The sequence below is a fragment of the Armigeres subalbatus genome, chromosome 3 (genome assembly GCF_024139115.2).
Source record: "Armigeres subalbatus isolate Guangzhou_Male chromosome 3, GZ_Asu_2, whole genome shotgun sequence".
Classification (NCBI taxonomy): Eukaryota; Metazoa; Arthropoda; class Insecta; order Diptera; family Culicidae; genus Armigeres; species Armigeres subalbatus.
This window is the reverse complement of record NC_085141.1, coordinates 270747115-270763880: the sequence shown is the minus strand read 5'-3', so window position 1 is coordinate 270763880 and position 16766 is coordinate 270747115. Positions and strand designations below refer to the sequence as shown.

Here is a 16766-nt window from a genome sequence, read left to right as displayed (position 1 = left end):
CGAAAAATAGTTACGCGTAACAATTGAGAAAATATATTTGAATTTTTCAAATAATAGTTATTGTTTTCAAAATAGCATAAAATATACAAAAAATAATAATTTATTGTATCGTGGTTCGAATTCTACTAAAAACAAGATATTTTCAAAAAAAATGTTTGTTACGCGTTACGCATAGGGGTGGGGGTAGTTCTAAATTTTGTTACAGATTGTTACGAGGGGGTGGGGGGTTCTTAAAAACAACGTTTTTCACGTGACGTAATATTTGAACAGACCCTTAAGTGTACGGATTTCGATGCCCCACGGTATCTGTTTATCTGTTTAAACCTTCAAGGCCAAAATTTTTTTTCAATGCTCGTAGTATAAATCTTAACGGTAATTCGCTTGAACTTGACCAGAAGATTGTTCGTATTGAAAAACAAAATGTGGGGATGATTCAGAATAATTGATTTTGGAATGCTTCTGATAATAGAACAAAATGTCCTAAAGTATTTTCCCTCATATCAGGGCAGAATGGGCCTATGGGGCCATCCACAAAGTACGTGGGGGGAGGGGGGTTTAAAATAGCCAAATTTTACGTGACGTACTTTATGGATCTTCCCTTTATGGAAAATAGCACATATAAGAATTCATCAGGACACTCCAGATCTTACTCTTGAGTGAGAGCAGGTGCTAGCACTGCGACAATCGATGTTTATGACATGGTCAACGAAAACTTTCCTCAGATATTTTAACAACTCTAAACGAAAAATAAGTAACGATTTTGAGTAAGTTTCGTATATTTTTTCATTTCCCAGGATCCCGGGAAATCCCGGGAAGTTACTGATTTATTTCCCGTTTCCCGGGAAGTTGATTCCCGGGAAAATTAGAAGCCCTAATCGAAACATCGATTCGTGGGTAACGATCGATGGACATATCGTCTCTTGTAAATACTGCAAAGAGCAAGCGCATGCTGGCATATCGTGTGTCCAGAACAAAAAGCTGCCAGAAGAGCTATGCGAACGTGGCGTAGCAAACTGGACCACGACAACCGCCGAAGAAGGCGAACGGTGCAAAACCCCCGAGCGCCAAACCGGTCGGTCAGCGTTCTGTCGCTCCACCACCAGCATCGCTGGAGGCTTTCCCCGAGTTGCCACAGCCGACGAGTCAGACCGAACCAGGCTTGTAAAATGTCATCTGCAAGTCATTTGACTTATTTGTTCTTAACTTTCTTCGGAAGCCAAATTTACTTCAAAATTTTAGATGCACGCATAACGCTTGAGTAGTGCTATATTTTTGTCCAAAGGTACATTACTCTAAATATAAAATCTGAGGCTAGAGGGTGAAATCTCTTCAAAATGTCACGTGTCATTTGACATAATGTCATTTGAATGACATTTTGCCTCCCACGCCCCAGATTACATATTTACAGCAATTTCTTGTTAGACAAAGTTGTAGCCACATTTAAGCGCTGTAAGTTCGCCATACTTGATAGTTGATAGCTAACTACTGAAAAAAGTTCTGGGAAAATTATGAAAAAGAATGCAAATGACATTTTACAACACTGGACCGAACCGTTTGGCTCAATAAACCCAACTGCAAGCCAGCCGACTGCGCCCATTGCACGAACGGTGTCTCCCAACCCGTTGCAAACGCAAATCGCGCGCAGCACATCGTTGTCATTGCGCACACAACCACAGACCGCTGAAGTGGTTCTTGGTTGACATATTCAAAAAACCAGCGAACGCGTTGCGAAAGACCGAACCGCCAGCAACGACATAGACGATTCGTCCACATCGACGAGAAGCAGCCGAAGCCGAGGACGCCCGCCAGGCAAGAAACAGCGATGCAACGACGGTGACGACGAGCAGGATGTGAACATTTTTCCATAAATGGCTCTCACGTCTTACAACCTCGCATCCATCAAAATCGGCACGATCACGAACCCCACAAAACTGAACGCACTCCGAACCTTCATAAGCAGCCAAAACCTCGAATGGCAATTAAAAGTGAGGTTAGGTTTCGAAAAATTTCAAAGCTGGAATCAAAATTTACGCTCTCTTGTCACTTTAATTGTATGAATAAAAGCAGGGTTTTCATTATCAAACATTTTCTTCCATTTTAAGCACAAGAAACAGTGCATAGAACGTGTCAATCATCAATTTATCGAATGATGATCCTTCGTTTTTAACCTCACTTTTATCTGCCAATATCGTGTGTCTGCAGGAAGTCGAGAACGAACAGCTTTCCTTGAGTGACTTTATCGTTTTCGCGAATGTAGACCACAAAAGGAGAGGCACAGCTGTTGCGGTGAAGGAGCACATCCATGTCACTCACGTGGAGAAGAGCATGGACAGCCGAGTAATAGCACTGCGAGTGCACGACACTACGATCTGCAACTTCTACGCTCCCTCCGGCACTGCACAGTGCGCTGCTAGAGAGGAGTTCTTCAATGGCACGCTTGCCTATTATCTCCACCACCGCACCGAGAACGTCATCGTAGCTGGCGATTTCAATTGCGTGCTGCGTGCGTGTGATTCGTCCAGTCCGAACACCAGTCCGTCTCTCAAAACAGCTGTACAGCAGCTGCTGCTACATGTTGTATGGGAGAAGTTATGTCCACGTGATGCCGGTTTTACCTATGTCTGTCGAAATGCACGATCGGATCTAAGTGAGCCGTGGTCTTCGCGACAAACTGCAGTCTGACAAACACGCACGTCTGTTGTTTTACAGATCACAAAGCGCCAACGCTCAGACTCTGTCTTCCCCCACTGGGACACGAGCCCGGGCGCAGTTTCGAGGTAACGAAATTTGTACCCAGTGGCTACAAACATCTAACGTAGTCAAAATTCTGGGTTTTACATTTGCCAACTCGATTAGGCTGATGACTGCACTCAACTGGGATGCGCTGGCGGGCAAGTTTTCACAGCAAATGTGGCTGCAGTCCTTGCGCACACTGAATCTGCACCAGCGGGTGATAATGTTAAATACATTCGGTACGTCGAAGCTGTGGTACATTTCATCTGTGCTGTCCCCGCTTGGTGTTCACACGCTTGGCGTTCATACTTGCCGATGTGCTTCAGGACCACGGATGCGGCATCGTAACGCTGCGGGAGGTTTGTTGGAAGGGATCAATGGTGCGAACGTTTAGAGGAAATCATACCATCTACCAGAGCTGCGGCAACACAACGAGCTGGGAACAGCTTTCATAGTGGTAGCCGATCAATGAGAGTATATGAAGGTTGAGGATCAAAGGCCGGTTCATCAACTTTGGCATAATCAACGTCCATGGCTCCAAAACTCAGAATGCACTAATGATGATAAGGACGCATTCCACTCAGTGCTCGATCGTGAGTACGACAGCTGCCCAAGCCACGATGTGAAAATCAAGCTAGGAAATTTAAACGCTCTGGTTGACCAAGAGGAGGTGTGTAGACCGAATATTGGTTCAGTTCAGTGCCCACCGACTGGCGAACGGAAACGGCCTACGACTTATTGGTTTCGCCAGCTCCAAGAATATGGCCATTAGAATGATTCAAATTTTGACTCTTTTGCTCCCCCATGCTTAAACGATTGCATTTGCCTTTCTATTAACCCACCTAAATTTTTAGCTAATTTGGAAGTAAATTGAGTGAGCACGCGCGTTTTGAAGTTTGTATGAAAATTGCTATAAAAACAGTAACTTTCCCGAAAACCGTTCCCCAACGCTTCCCTTTAAGCTCTAAAAACATATGAGTACTTCGGCAACATGAGAAATTTTACAAGGAAACAGGCCGTTTTTGTTGCGAAACGATTTGATGATCACAAGAAAAGTTATTAGGTAAATACTGAATCGTGGGAAATTCAATTTAACACGTAAAATAATAACATCAATATCAATAATGAGCATTTTTGTTTTCTTCATAACTTTGCTTCCAAACTAGAAATCGCTTCGCAACAACAACTGCCTTTCAGCTTGAGAAGTATTCTGTGTAGGAAATGTGTTGATTATATATAAATAGTTCATGGGCCACCTCACGGAACGGTCTTCCACATGAAGGTTAGTTTTCACAGTTATTTCCATACAAACTTCAAATGATGTGTGCACAGTCAAATTACATCCAAAATTGCTAAAACTTTAGGAGTATTATTAAAATGGCAAATGCAATCGTTTAAGCATCGGGGGGCAAAAAAGTCAAAATTTGAATCACTCTAATGGCCATCCAAGTGATGAACTTCACTCAACGAAAAAATCACTCTAATAAAGAAGAAAAAATTGCCATTCACAGTGATGGATGGCACTACTCCAACATTATCGACATCAGGACATATCGTAGCGCTAACATCGACTCTAACCACTATTTGGTGATGGTTAAACCTTAAACCATCATCGGTACGACATAGAGCGACTGAAGCCAGCTGGTCGCCACTGCATACGCGCAGAACGCTCGATGCGGCCCCTCTTGATGACTGCTGGAGTACAGTTAAAGCAGCCATTAACGACGCATCGGAGAGCAACGGTGGGTACCTATGGGTTGGTTCAAGGTCGACGAAACGATTGCTTGGTTCAAAGCTCATAGGCTCAATGCATCCGCAAAGGCTTCGTACCGCGAAACGAGATGTACAGGGATAAGGATGGGAGCATCTTGACGGGCGAGCGTGCGGTGATCGTAAAGTGGAAGCAGCACTTCGAGGAACACCTAAATGGCGCTGAGAGTACAGGCAGTGAAGGGTAAGGCAGCGGAAGAGACGACTACGTCAGTTCAGCGGACGATGGAAATCAACAAGCCCACACCTTGAGAGAAGTTAATGATGTCATCCAACAGCTCAAGAACAATAAAACAGCTGGTAAGGACGGTGTCGGAGCAGAACTCATTAAGATGACAAGCTGGTCAATTGTCTGCACAGGCTGACAGGCTAGTAAGTCAGTCAGGCTAGTCAGAATGTGTCGCTTAAGATGCAACATACCAATATACCACAATATTTTTATTAATTTCTTTATTAAAGTGATTATTGGGCGGACTTGTTTCGGACAATAAAAATACCGAGTTAAATAAAAAGAACGCAAACTTATTTTTATTTGAACTGTTACGGAAGCAGACAAACTTGTAATGCACTGAGAAAAAGAATAACAATAATACAACAGGAAATAGTATTGGGCGGTTTCAATATACACGCTAATGTGAAATTGTTCACCTTATTACCCCTGCTCAATTTCTTATCACGGAGAGGTTTAGTTCCTCTCGCAGTCGACAAAACGGCCCACTTGGCAAGGATTTGGTCATGATGTCCGCTATTTGCTGATCTGTTGGAATGTACTCCACTCTGATACGCCCCTGCTGAATCAAACTTCTGATGTAATGCAGCTTTACGTCAACATGCTTCAACCTGCCATGGTCCTTTGGATCACTCACCACTTTGATGGTTGACTGGTTATCTTCGAAATACGTTACCGGAAAAGATGGTCGGTATCTAATTTCTTCAATCAATCGAATCAGCCCAAACTCCTTCACAAACTGCTGTACTGAGTGCCACCAGCTCAGCTTCCGTAGACGACAATGACATCGTTTGTTGCTTTCTGGTCAGCCAAGTCGTTACATTTCCAAAAACTCTGAAGACATATCCTGTCACTGAGCGCCGATCTATGATGCTGTTCGCCCAATCCGCATCACAGTATGCTGTAATGATCTCTGCTTTATCATCACCTCTGTACTCAAGGCCGAGATCAAAAGTACCCTTAATGTACCGAAGAAGTCTTTTGAGATGTGTCCAGTGTTCCTCGGTTGGACAACTTTGAAATTGGCTGTAATAGTTGACCGATGAACAAAGATCCGGACGAGTTGTCAATGTTACGTACATCAAGCAGCCTATTAGCTCTCTGTACGGCTTCGATGTACGGCACGACTCTTCTCCCTTTTCAAGTTTCAGGCGACACTCCATTGGCACTTTGCTTGGTTTACAGTCCGTCATGTTGAAGCGATTCAACAAAGCTTCAAGATATCGCCGTTGACTAATACGCAGGATCCTTTTGTCTATGTCCCTTTCGATTCGCATACCAAGGAATCCAGTGACCTCGCCTAGGTCACTCATGCCAAACTCCTTTGACAAGCAAGCCTTGACAATCTGTACCTCTTTCGAATTATGACCCATCACCAAAATATCATCCACATACAGGATCAGAAAAATCTTGTTGTTGTTCTCGCCTCTCCAGTAAAGACACTGATCACTTTCGCACCTCTTGAACCCTAGCGTAGCAATGGAGCGATGGAAACGATCATTCCAGGCCTTGGACGCCTGTTTAAGACCATATAGTGATTTACGCAAACGGCAAAACAAATCTATTCCCTCTTCGAAGCCTTCCGGTTGAGACATAAAAATCTCCTCTTTTAGGTCACCGTTGAGGAATGCTGTACGAATATCCATCTGGTGCACAAACATCCTCTCTTGATTTGCAACAGCTAACATGGTACGCAATGTGTCCAACTTTACTACATGCGAACAGGTTTCCGTGTAGTCAAATCCATAACGTTGGCTGAAACCTTTCGCAACAAGCCTAGCCTTATATTGATCCGGATTTCCTCCTTCACCTGGTTTCACCCGGAACACCCACTTACACGAAACTGGTTTACGCCCCTTCGGAAGTTTTTCTAGCGTCCAGGTTTTATTCCGTTGCAGAGAATCGATTTCATCCTGTATCGCCACTTGCCACTTCGGCCAATCTTCTCTTTTCTTCAACTCTTCGATACTGTGTGGAAGGTTTTCAACATATTCCATCGCACCAAGGGCTACACCAGCGAATGTCATATCGTAATCCTTAGCCCAGATTGGAGGCTTCACAACACGTCTTGAAGATGTTGCATTGGATGACCCGCCCTCAGCTGCTTCTTCTACTATTCCTTCCGTCAAAGTATCATCGCATGAATCGAATCCGTCAGATTCATCGTCTTGTTCAACCAATTGTTCAGGTTCAAGTTCTATATCACTTTCATTGTAATCACCATCGTCTTCTTCTTCTTCATTAACTATTGGTGGCCCGATCACATTTTCACTCCACATTTCTTCTTCCTTTTTCTGCTTCTTCCCAATATTACTCACTTTTGAACTTTCGTCGATAATTACATCCCGAACAGTTACGATTTTGTTTTCCTCATACTTCCAAATTCGATAACCATCAGGGTTTCGACTTTTCGTTTCAATGAAACCAAAGCAATCGTTTTTCGGGCCAAGGGAAAATCTTGTTTCGTTGTTTATGTTGAGGATCATCTTTCACCCATCAATCTTTTCTCTAGAATTAGCATTGGAAGATGAACGAAATTCTTGCCTATTAGATGAAAATCCTTTTTCGTTTCATTACTTTTACCTCTCACTCACTTTTCGCGAGAATTATCGCAGAACAATTACAAAATTGTATGACCGCGCCGGGATTCGAACCCAGAATAGTAACAATAATAGCTGTTGGGATGCGCTTACTTTAGCCACACCACCACGCTATCTGTATGAAAGCGTTAAGTTATTTGTTCCACATAAGCTACTACCATTTGCATTGATGATGCCACGAAAAGATTCGAATATCAAAGAAAAAGAGCAAACCAACGTTTAGCGGCAATCGAAGTGAGCGAAAAATTGTTATCACTCTCCAGGCTATTTTTCTTTCCCGAAAAGCGGTTTCTCCCCGAAAACTTTCGTGAGGGAAAATCATGTGCTCCTGAGATTGAGTGAGCATTACGAACCCTGATAACCATTCGTTCCATAACCCACAAAAACTCCTTTCCAACTTTTCTCGTCTAGTTTACGCCGCTTCTCTTTGGGAATGTGGCAGTAGGCCACGGATCCAAACACTCGCAATTTTGCTTTCATCAGAACGCTGCGGTCTGGACTGCCTCTCCACAAAAACTCTGCTGATTCCGGAATCAGCACCGGAACGTTACCAGTAAACCTGGCAGTTACCCACTCTCCACTTTTTGCAACAGCGATCCGCATCGGTTGCTCCAAAGGAACCAGCTTCAAGAACAATCGCTTATCATTGCAAATGTGTTCCGTGGCACCCGAGTCGATAAACCATTGGATCTTGCTTTGCTTGCTTGGTATTCTATCACTCGTCAGGAACATCACACCGTCATCATCTTTCTCAGCTACATGCGCTTTTCCAGAATATTTTCGTTCAACCTTCTTCCTCTCCGGGCAGTCCACCAGTTTATGGCCATCCTTCTGGCAGCCGAAGCACTTGAATATTTTCTTCTTTGTAGGCTTCCGAGTGGCTCCGCCCGTAAAAGCTGCTGCTTCACTTTTGACACTCCCACACGTTGATGTACTTTTTCTTTTGATGTCCTCATCGAGCAGCCGACACTTAATAAAATCCATAGTCAGTTGATCCTCCGGCTGCGACTCGATTGAGGTTACCACTGCATCGTACTCGGATCCTAGCGACAGGAGCAAACGGCAAACAATGTCTATATCGTCCATTTGACCGCCAGCGTTGCGATACAAGCGAATTAATCGATCGAACTTGATGAAGTGATCCTGCAGCGGCCCTTCTGTGTACGTTAGCTCGTCCATCTGTCGATTTAAGTGAAGGCGCTTCGCCACACTCTTCCGTTCGAAAATCCGCACGAGTGCATCCCACATCTCTTTTGGGGTTCTACGCCCCTGCAGGTGCTCTAGTTGATCATCGTGAATACGTGCCACCAACATCAACTTACACTTTCGTTCGCGGTTCTGTCGTTTTTCAAGTGCCTTCGCCTTTTGGAGTCGTACATCCGCCGAATCACTCGGATCCACCTTCAGCTCCGCCACATCCCCTTGTTCCGTCTCGATGCAATCTACCACCTCATGCTCTTCCAGCAAAGTGAGCATCCGGAACTTCCACGCAACAAAGTTGGTGGCGTCGAAAACTGCCACGCGGCTTTCTTCCCGATCATGAACCGACATTTTTAACTCCCGAACTTTAAACAAACGACACGCGACCAGGAATCGTTCCTGGGCCCAGAACCTATTGGGCGGACTTGTTTCGGACAATAAAAATACCGAGTTAAATAAAAAGAACGCAAACTTATTTTTTATTTGAACTGTTACGGAAGCAGACAAACTTGTAATGCACTGAGAAAAAGAATAACAATAATACAACAGGAAATAGTATTGGGCGGTTTCAATATACACGCTAATGTGAAATTGTTCACCTTATTAGTGATTTTTTAATTATGAATAAAATGCATCAATTCCACAATAGTAAAACTTATTTAACGTGAAGTTCTTTCTTTCAAATAAACTTTTTTTTAATCAAACGAATGTTAAATCAATAGTATTAGCAAAAGTGTTGATTTTATTGTGTATCACAATGCTAGAAACGAGTAGAATTTGGGCGAAAAGTTTGCTGACAAGAAGCATTAAAAACTGGTTGGATGTGCCTTCTGTGTCTCAAAAATTTCGGATCGAGTATTTATGTATAAAGCCACTACAGTTGGACTGTTGCACCAATCGATGGACGAACTTATTACTCTACAGTTTATCTCCTAATGCTGTTGTTTCTTCCTAGATTAATGAAATGAACCATCTACTGTTTTCAATGCCGATTGGAATCGTCGGTTGAGTATGTTATGTATGCAAATATCGATGTCATCGAGCTCTATTCCTACATTCTTCTATACAATGTCTACTTCCATAATTCAGATTCGATTTCATTCGTTAAGTTTATTTCGATAAGATTTGTTTTTAAAAACTACGGAGGAATGCAAATGTTTAGCAGAACACCGGATATTTCATTCATTATATTGAGTAGCGACGAAGTGTTTTCAACTTGTATTATAAAGCACATAACTAATTAAAACAACTTTGAAAATCCTGAACCGGCGAAAGCCTATGTCAGTCTATTTGTCTCTAAATTAATTCTTTGGCTGAGAAGACTAGAATCGTTGGATTGTTTCTATCTTACAAGAAATATGCTTGATTTTGTTATATATTATCATATGTTTATAATGAAAACGTTTATGAGTAGAAAAGCAAATGAAATGTTTGACTGATTGAAACCGTATGACATACGGCATATGCACTAAAAAACTATAATGTTAGAAAGCCAGTCACGCCAGCTATTTAGTTGAATTCTAACATTTTCATGTTATTCATATCAAAAGGAATCAATTTTATTTCAAATAGAATAAATCACTCTTGGGAATAGTATTATGAACAAGTTTCGAAATAATTTTCATATTCCATATGTTGATAGAGATATTTATAACATAATAAAATTATGTAAATTCTCATATTTAAGACTGAACAATGGTAACTGACTTACGGCGAAAAGATCTAAATATAACTTTTGACACTTTGAAAAAAAGTTCAGTCAAAATCAAGAGTTTCCATTCTAGAACAAGCCTTATTACTTATTACATTTAGTTGGTAATCATCATCATATTAATGTATTATTTACGGTTCATTGGCAAGTGTTATCTCATCATCGCTTCAAAATCCGTCTGACTTCATAAATTCAGTAAATGCACATTTATTGAGTTTACTCACATATAATCCTTGTGCACATGTTAACCTTCTTCGTTCATTTTTCTGTCACTCATAGCATTCCTTCTTATCATTATGACTTTGATCACATTCGCTTCGCGATGGTCCAATCAAGCTAATACAATACGACGGGCTTGTCGAGTATATCACACGGTTTCGTGGAGAAAACACATAAAAAATCTGCTGAAAATCCATACCTCTATGTACCTGTTTCGTCGCCGTCTTCATAACACATAAGAGCACTTCCATCTAATCTAGTATGGCTTGTTTATTTGTTGTCTAAATCAGCTGGACGTAGCATGTAATGTGACTTTCGCATGTAAAGCTGGAATTGCAGTACTTTTTTGGAAGGTAGACGCAGTACCGGACAAGAGAATATCTATCAAGTTAATACTACTTGTTACTTCATAGAATTCTTTTTCCAGTGAGGAACAATTTGTTGCTCCCTTTGCAAAGTATACTGAAAGTTTATTACAAGATGAATACATATGTCTGGTTCAAATTGTTTCTCAAGCATCCTGACTGACAAATTTCCAGTTTTCTAAACCAAATGCTTTCAAAACAACATTTTTAGGGTCCCAGCAAAGTCATTGATAACTATGTAGCTGTAGATTTTGAGTGAGTTGCCATCAGCATGTGTTTATAGATTTACCATATCAAGCGGTGAGCAGCAATCCATGACTCTTCTTGTCAAATCTCCGTGACATGCACACTCATCCATGGTGAACTGGTATCACTCTATATCCACAAACTATATCGCTCCAGCCATTTGGGGTCGCACATGGTGGCAATTCATAAAAGATTGCTCAAAGTAAGCAAATCTAGGATAACTGTACCAGAAAATATTCGAATATTCCGAAAAAATAATGTTGTAAAGAGTGTTACCACAAGGTAACATTTGTTATGTTTTGTTTGATACCGAGCGTGAGAAATTAGTTTAATTATTATTATATTAGGGACAAGTAGATAAACGGTCAGTTTGAATGGGGTGGTCGACATTAGAAAACGCAGTGTCGGACGGACACTCATCTTCAATGGGTGATATCGGAGAGAGCATCGGAAATGAGGAACGTGCGTTTAAAGCCGAAAGGTAACCGTGGTCACCCACCGGTCTCGGGAAAAGTTCGAGGTGAAGGCAGTTGGTGACTAACTGTAGTAGAGGCGAGACGTTTTTTACCTGGTCCCTTTTACCTTTACCTACCATACCTGGTTGAGCCACCCTCAACGGTCACTATCGCCCGCCACCCTCGTCCGCAGCATTCGTGAGCCACACTCGGTCCGCCTTTACCGGCTCCATCGCTAGTGGTACTCGCCAGCCACACTCAAGCCGCATTTGCCGGCCGCCATCAACAGTTGCCATCGGATGTGGCCTTCGTCGGCCGCTATCAACAGCCGCCATCGTCATCCACAATTTAACGGTACTCATCGGCCGCATCCGCTAGCCGTATATGCCGACCACCCTGTCAACCATCCATTTCTGAATAATAAAAAGGTAATTACAAATAATTCTCGTTCGATAGGGTTCTCACGCTCCGAAAGCTCCTTTACGTCAGATCGCCCTGAGACCCGGAGCTAAAAGAGGCCTTCTGTGCCCGGCCCCGCTTAGATGCCGTGGCGAGACCAGCGGCTTGGGGTTAAGGACAGTGCCCTTCCGGCACTGAGCAGTTCCGGGGCCAAATAATTGAGTCTTATACTGGCGCCCAACGTGGGGCCCGAAGAATCGTGCCATAAACACATCCATTCGCTCGTACGCACGCGATAACCAACGCGAATGGGATACACGATTATCAGATGTCGAAGTCGTAATAAACTCGACAGTCCACTCCTCAATCGGATTCACAGAGGAAGTGGTCCTTAACGGTACCGAGCACGAGAGTTTTGAGAATGAGGATGAAATATCAGTCGAAGCACGTCTCAGTCGTATCTGTAAAGAAAACCCAAGAGGTGAGCCAGCCTAGGGCTGCAAACCTCTATAATAAAGATAAAAAAAAAAAAAAAAAAAAAAAAACCCGAAATTGTTCACCGTCGTGCGTAAGAATCTCGAAAAGGCATATTCCGATGCTGCGCGTGTTTATAATCTAAGGGTTCGGCAACCTCAACAAGCAAAAAGATGTGCTACCTAACCTACACTGTCGAGAACATGGATATGTATGTTGGAGTGGACAAACTCTTGGATCTGCATATCAGTGACTATGGGCCAGTGAGGGAAGATGTAATTGTTATAGATCAAAGAGTACTGAACCTGGTGTTTCGAGAAGAATTGGAGTCAGTTAAGTTAAGTGATCCCAAATTGATCAAGCGAGCAATATCAAGGGCTACTAAACAGACTAAACAGGGCTACAGAACAGAGTCTCGTCATTGGGGCCACAAACATTATCTTCAGACAGTCTTGCGGCCTTTAAGACTAAAGGCTTGGTTATCGCATCACCTGAATGCAAAATAATGATGCCTAAGAACTTGATGGAAGCATTCGAGCTTTATCAGACCGGGAAGCCCGATGCTTCTGGAAACCATATCAAGGGTAAGCAGTACAAGTATTCATTCGAGTCTAAGAAGGGAGCAGCCAGCTTGGCAGCGATTTGTTTACCCCTGCTGTCCATAGATAATGTCCACTTCGCATTTGGAGATTACAAGAATAAACCAGACGAGGGAGTGAACTTCTATTCAAATAGAGACCAAGTTACTCATGAAGAGGCCCAAGATGCCTTTTTTCCAAAAAATCCCACAATGTTGACTGAAGAGGTAGGATTTTCACGAGAAGAGTGGAAGGCATTAGGTTTTTTAACTGCGTTCTGCTTCACAAAAACAGGAGACCCTCAGTATCTACCACAAGCCTTGACTAAGTTGCCGGTACGGTACTCATCGGCCGCATCCGCTAGCCGTATATGCCGACCACCCTGTCAACCATCCATTTCTGAATAATAAAAAGGTAATTACAAATAATTCTCGTTCGATAGGGTTCTCACGCTCCGAAAGCTCCTTTACGTCAGATCGTCCTGAGACCCAGAGCTTAAAGAGGCCTTCTGTGCCCGGCCCCCCTTAGATGCCGTGGCGAGACCAGCGGCTTGGGGTTGAGGACAGTGCCCTACCGGCACTGAGCAGTTCCGGGGCCAAATAATTGAGTCTTATACTGGCGCCCAACGTGGGGCCCGAAGAATCGTGCCATAAACACATCCATTCGCTCGTACGCACGCGATAACCAACGCGAATGGGATACACGATTATCAGATGTCGAAGTCGTAATAAACTCGACAGTCCACTCCTCAATCGGATTCACACCTTTCCGCGTCGCGAAAGGAGAGGAAGTGGTCCTTAACGGTACCGAGCACGAGAGTTTTGAGAATGAGGATGAAATATCAGTCGAAGCACGTCTCAGTCGTATCTGTAAAGAAAACCCGAAATTGTTCACCGTCGTGCGTAAGAATCTCGAAAAGGCATATTCCGATGCTGCGCGTGTTTATAATCTAAGGGTTCGGCAACCTCAACAAGCAAAAAGATGTGCTACCTAACCTACACTGTCGAGAACATGGATATGTATGTTGGAGTGGACAAACTCTTGGATCTGCATATCAGGGACTATGGGCCAGTGAGGGAAGATGTAATTGTTATAGATCAAAGAGTACTGAACCTGGTGTTTCGAGAAGAATTGGAGTCAGTTAAGTTAAGTGATCCCAAATTGATCAAGCGAGCAATATCAAGGCTAAAGTAAAGGCCTCCAGGTCTACACGCGTAACCAATGATCTACAGACTTGTTTTGTAAATGTAATGTACCCATTGTGGTACATATGATAGAACCTGCGTATGGCAGATCTTCACCGTTATCCAAGAAATGCCGGAAGTGAAGGCCTTCAGGTCGACACGCGTAACCAATGATCTACAGGCCTGTTTTGTAAATGTAATGTACCCATTGTGGTACATATAACAGAATCTGCGTATGAACGCCATTCGCGGATATCCAAGAAATACCTGAAGTTGAGGCCTTCAGGTCGACACGCGTAACCAACGAGCCAAAGGCCTGTTCTGAATATGTAATGTACCCATTATGAAGAGAGCATGTACCATATTTGAAACCGGAAAATTGATCTTTAGTTCCGCGTTTAGATCGAAAGGCCGTACTCTAGGAATTTCTTGGATGACCAAGAACATATGCTGTGAACACATTCTGTTCTTTGTACTACAGAAAGCATGTACCATATTTGAAACCGGAAAACTAATCTTTAGTTACGTGTGTAGATCGAAAGGCCTTACTCCAGGGATTTCTTGGATGACCAAGAACATATGTTGTGAACGCATTCTGTTCTTTGTACTTCAGAGAGCATGTACCATATTTGAAACCGGAAAATTGATCTTTAGTTACGCGTGTAGATCAAAAGGCCTTACCCCAGGGATTTCTTGGATGACCATGAACATATGCTGTGAACGCATTCTGTTCTTTGTACTACAGAGAGCATGTACCATATTTGAAACCGGAAAATTGATCTTTAGTTACGCGTGTAGATCGAAAGGCCTTACTCCAGGGATTTCTTGGATGACCATGAACATATGCTGTGAACGCACTCTATTCTTCGTACTACAGAGAGCATGTACCATATTTGAAACCGGAAAACTGATCTTAGTTACGCGTGTAGATCGAAAGGCCTCACTCCAGAGATTTCTTGGATGACCAAAAACATATGATGTGAACGCATTCTGTTCTTTGTACTACAGAGAGCATGTACCATATTCGAAACCGGAAAACTAATCCTTAGTTACGCGTGTAGATCAAAAGGCCTTACTCCAGGGATTTCTTGGATGACCATGAACATATGCTGTGAACGCACTCTATTCTTCGTATTACAGAGAGCATGTACCATATTTGAAACCGGAAAACTGATCTTTAGTTACGCGTGTAGATCAAAAGGCCTTACTCCAGGAATTTCTTGGGTGACCGTGAACATATGCCTTAGAACACATTCTGTTCTTTGTACTACAGAGAGCATGTACCACATTTGAAACGGGAAAACTAATCCTTAGTTACGTGTGTAGATTGAAAGGCCTTACTCCAGGGATTTCTTGGATGACCATGAACATATGCTGTGAACGCACTCCATTCTTCGTATTACAGAGAGCATGTACCATATTTGAAACCGGAAAATTGATCTTTAGTTACGCGTGTAGATCGAAAAGCCTTACTCCAGAGATTTCTTGGATGACCAAGAACATATGCTAAGAACACATTCTGTTCTTTGTACTACAGAGAGCATGTTCCATATTTGAAATCGGAAAATTGATCATCTACGTATCCTTTCTCTGTACCACAAGGAGCATGAGGCATACTTAAAACAGGACTGCAAATCTTTGTTCCTGAGCTCAAGCCATTTCTTGGATAACTGGATGACTTATCTGTGACTTCATGCAGAATAACTATCATTTCGGTCAGTTTTGAAAGTCAAATTTGAAAGTTTATTTATTAATAAAAATTTCCTAGTGCAATCCCATTTCGACCGCATAAAAATGGTTTTGATTGTGCTGCCATTCAGTCAAATGCCTCAGTCTGTCGAACAACTAACACACATGCTTAACATGTACGTGGGTAGTGCTGCCAGCAAATTTCTATTATGAAATTATTTCTCCTGTTTCAAACTTTTGGAATAGTAGAAAATTTTAGTATGAATGACGAGTGTGCATGAAAAATATTTATTTGGAAGACTTTACTTTTATTACGCTAGCGGAAAATAATTGAAAAACCTACTTTTATTGACTGCATGATGTATTATCAGATGTGTAACATAAGATTATTTCAGTTCAAACCGCCAGTTTGGCAACGCGTTTTTCGACTATAAACAAGGCGACGAAGAAAATAAATTTCAAACGCTCTAAAGTTTGAAAAAAAAAAACAGATCATTTGAACGCCTTCCAATAGTTATTTTTCAATTAGTTTTCACTTCAGCAATAAACATTGCTTTTATTTAGTGCGCAGTGAGAAATTTATGTGAAAAAGTGCGGTGAAAATCAGTGAAATACGTTGATTTTGGTGACGGTGTGGCGCGTCTTCTACAGCAGTGAACGAACTGGATTTTCCTTCGTCGCACGGATAACGTAGGAAATTGTGCAAAAAGTCACAGTCGCAAAGTTAAATTTAAGGTCACTCCTGAGAGAATCCACGTTTCAAAGTGCTCGCGTTTTCGGGGGCACACCACTCGATACGGAGGCGGCGGACAACTGTCATTTTTGTTGATTCAGCTTTGCTGCGTCGCAGCATGCGTGAAAAAATAAAAATGACAGTTGTGCGTTGCTTCCGTATCGAGTGATGTGCCCCCGAA

General features: G+C 42.5%; 1 protein-coding gene across 1 annotated transcript in view; it reads right to left on the bottom strand.

Annotated features, from left to right (window-relative positions):
* The window catches only part of LOC134219731 (uncharacterized), a 364672-nt gene that overhangs the window by 309603 nt on the left and 38303 nt on the right, over positions 1-16766 (bottom strand). The window lies entirely within an intron of this gene.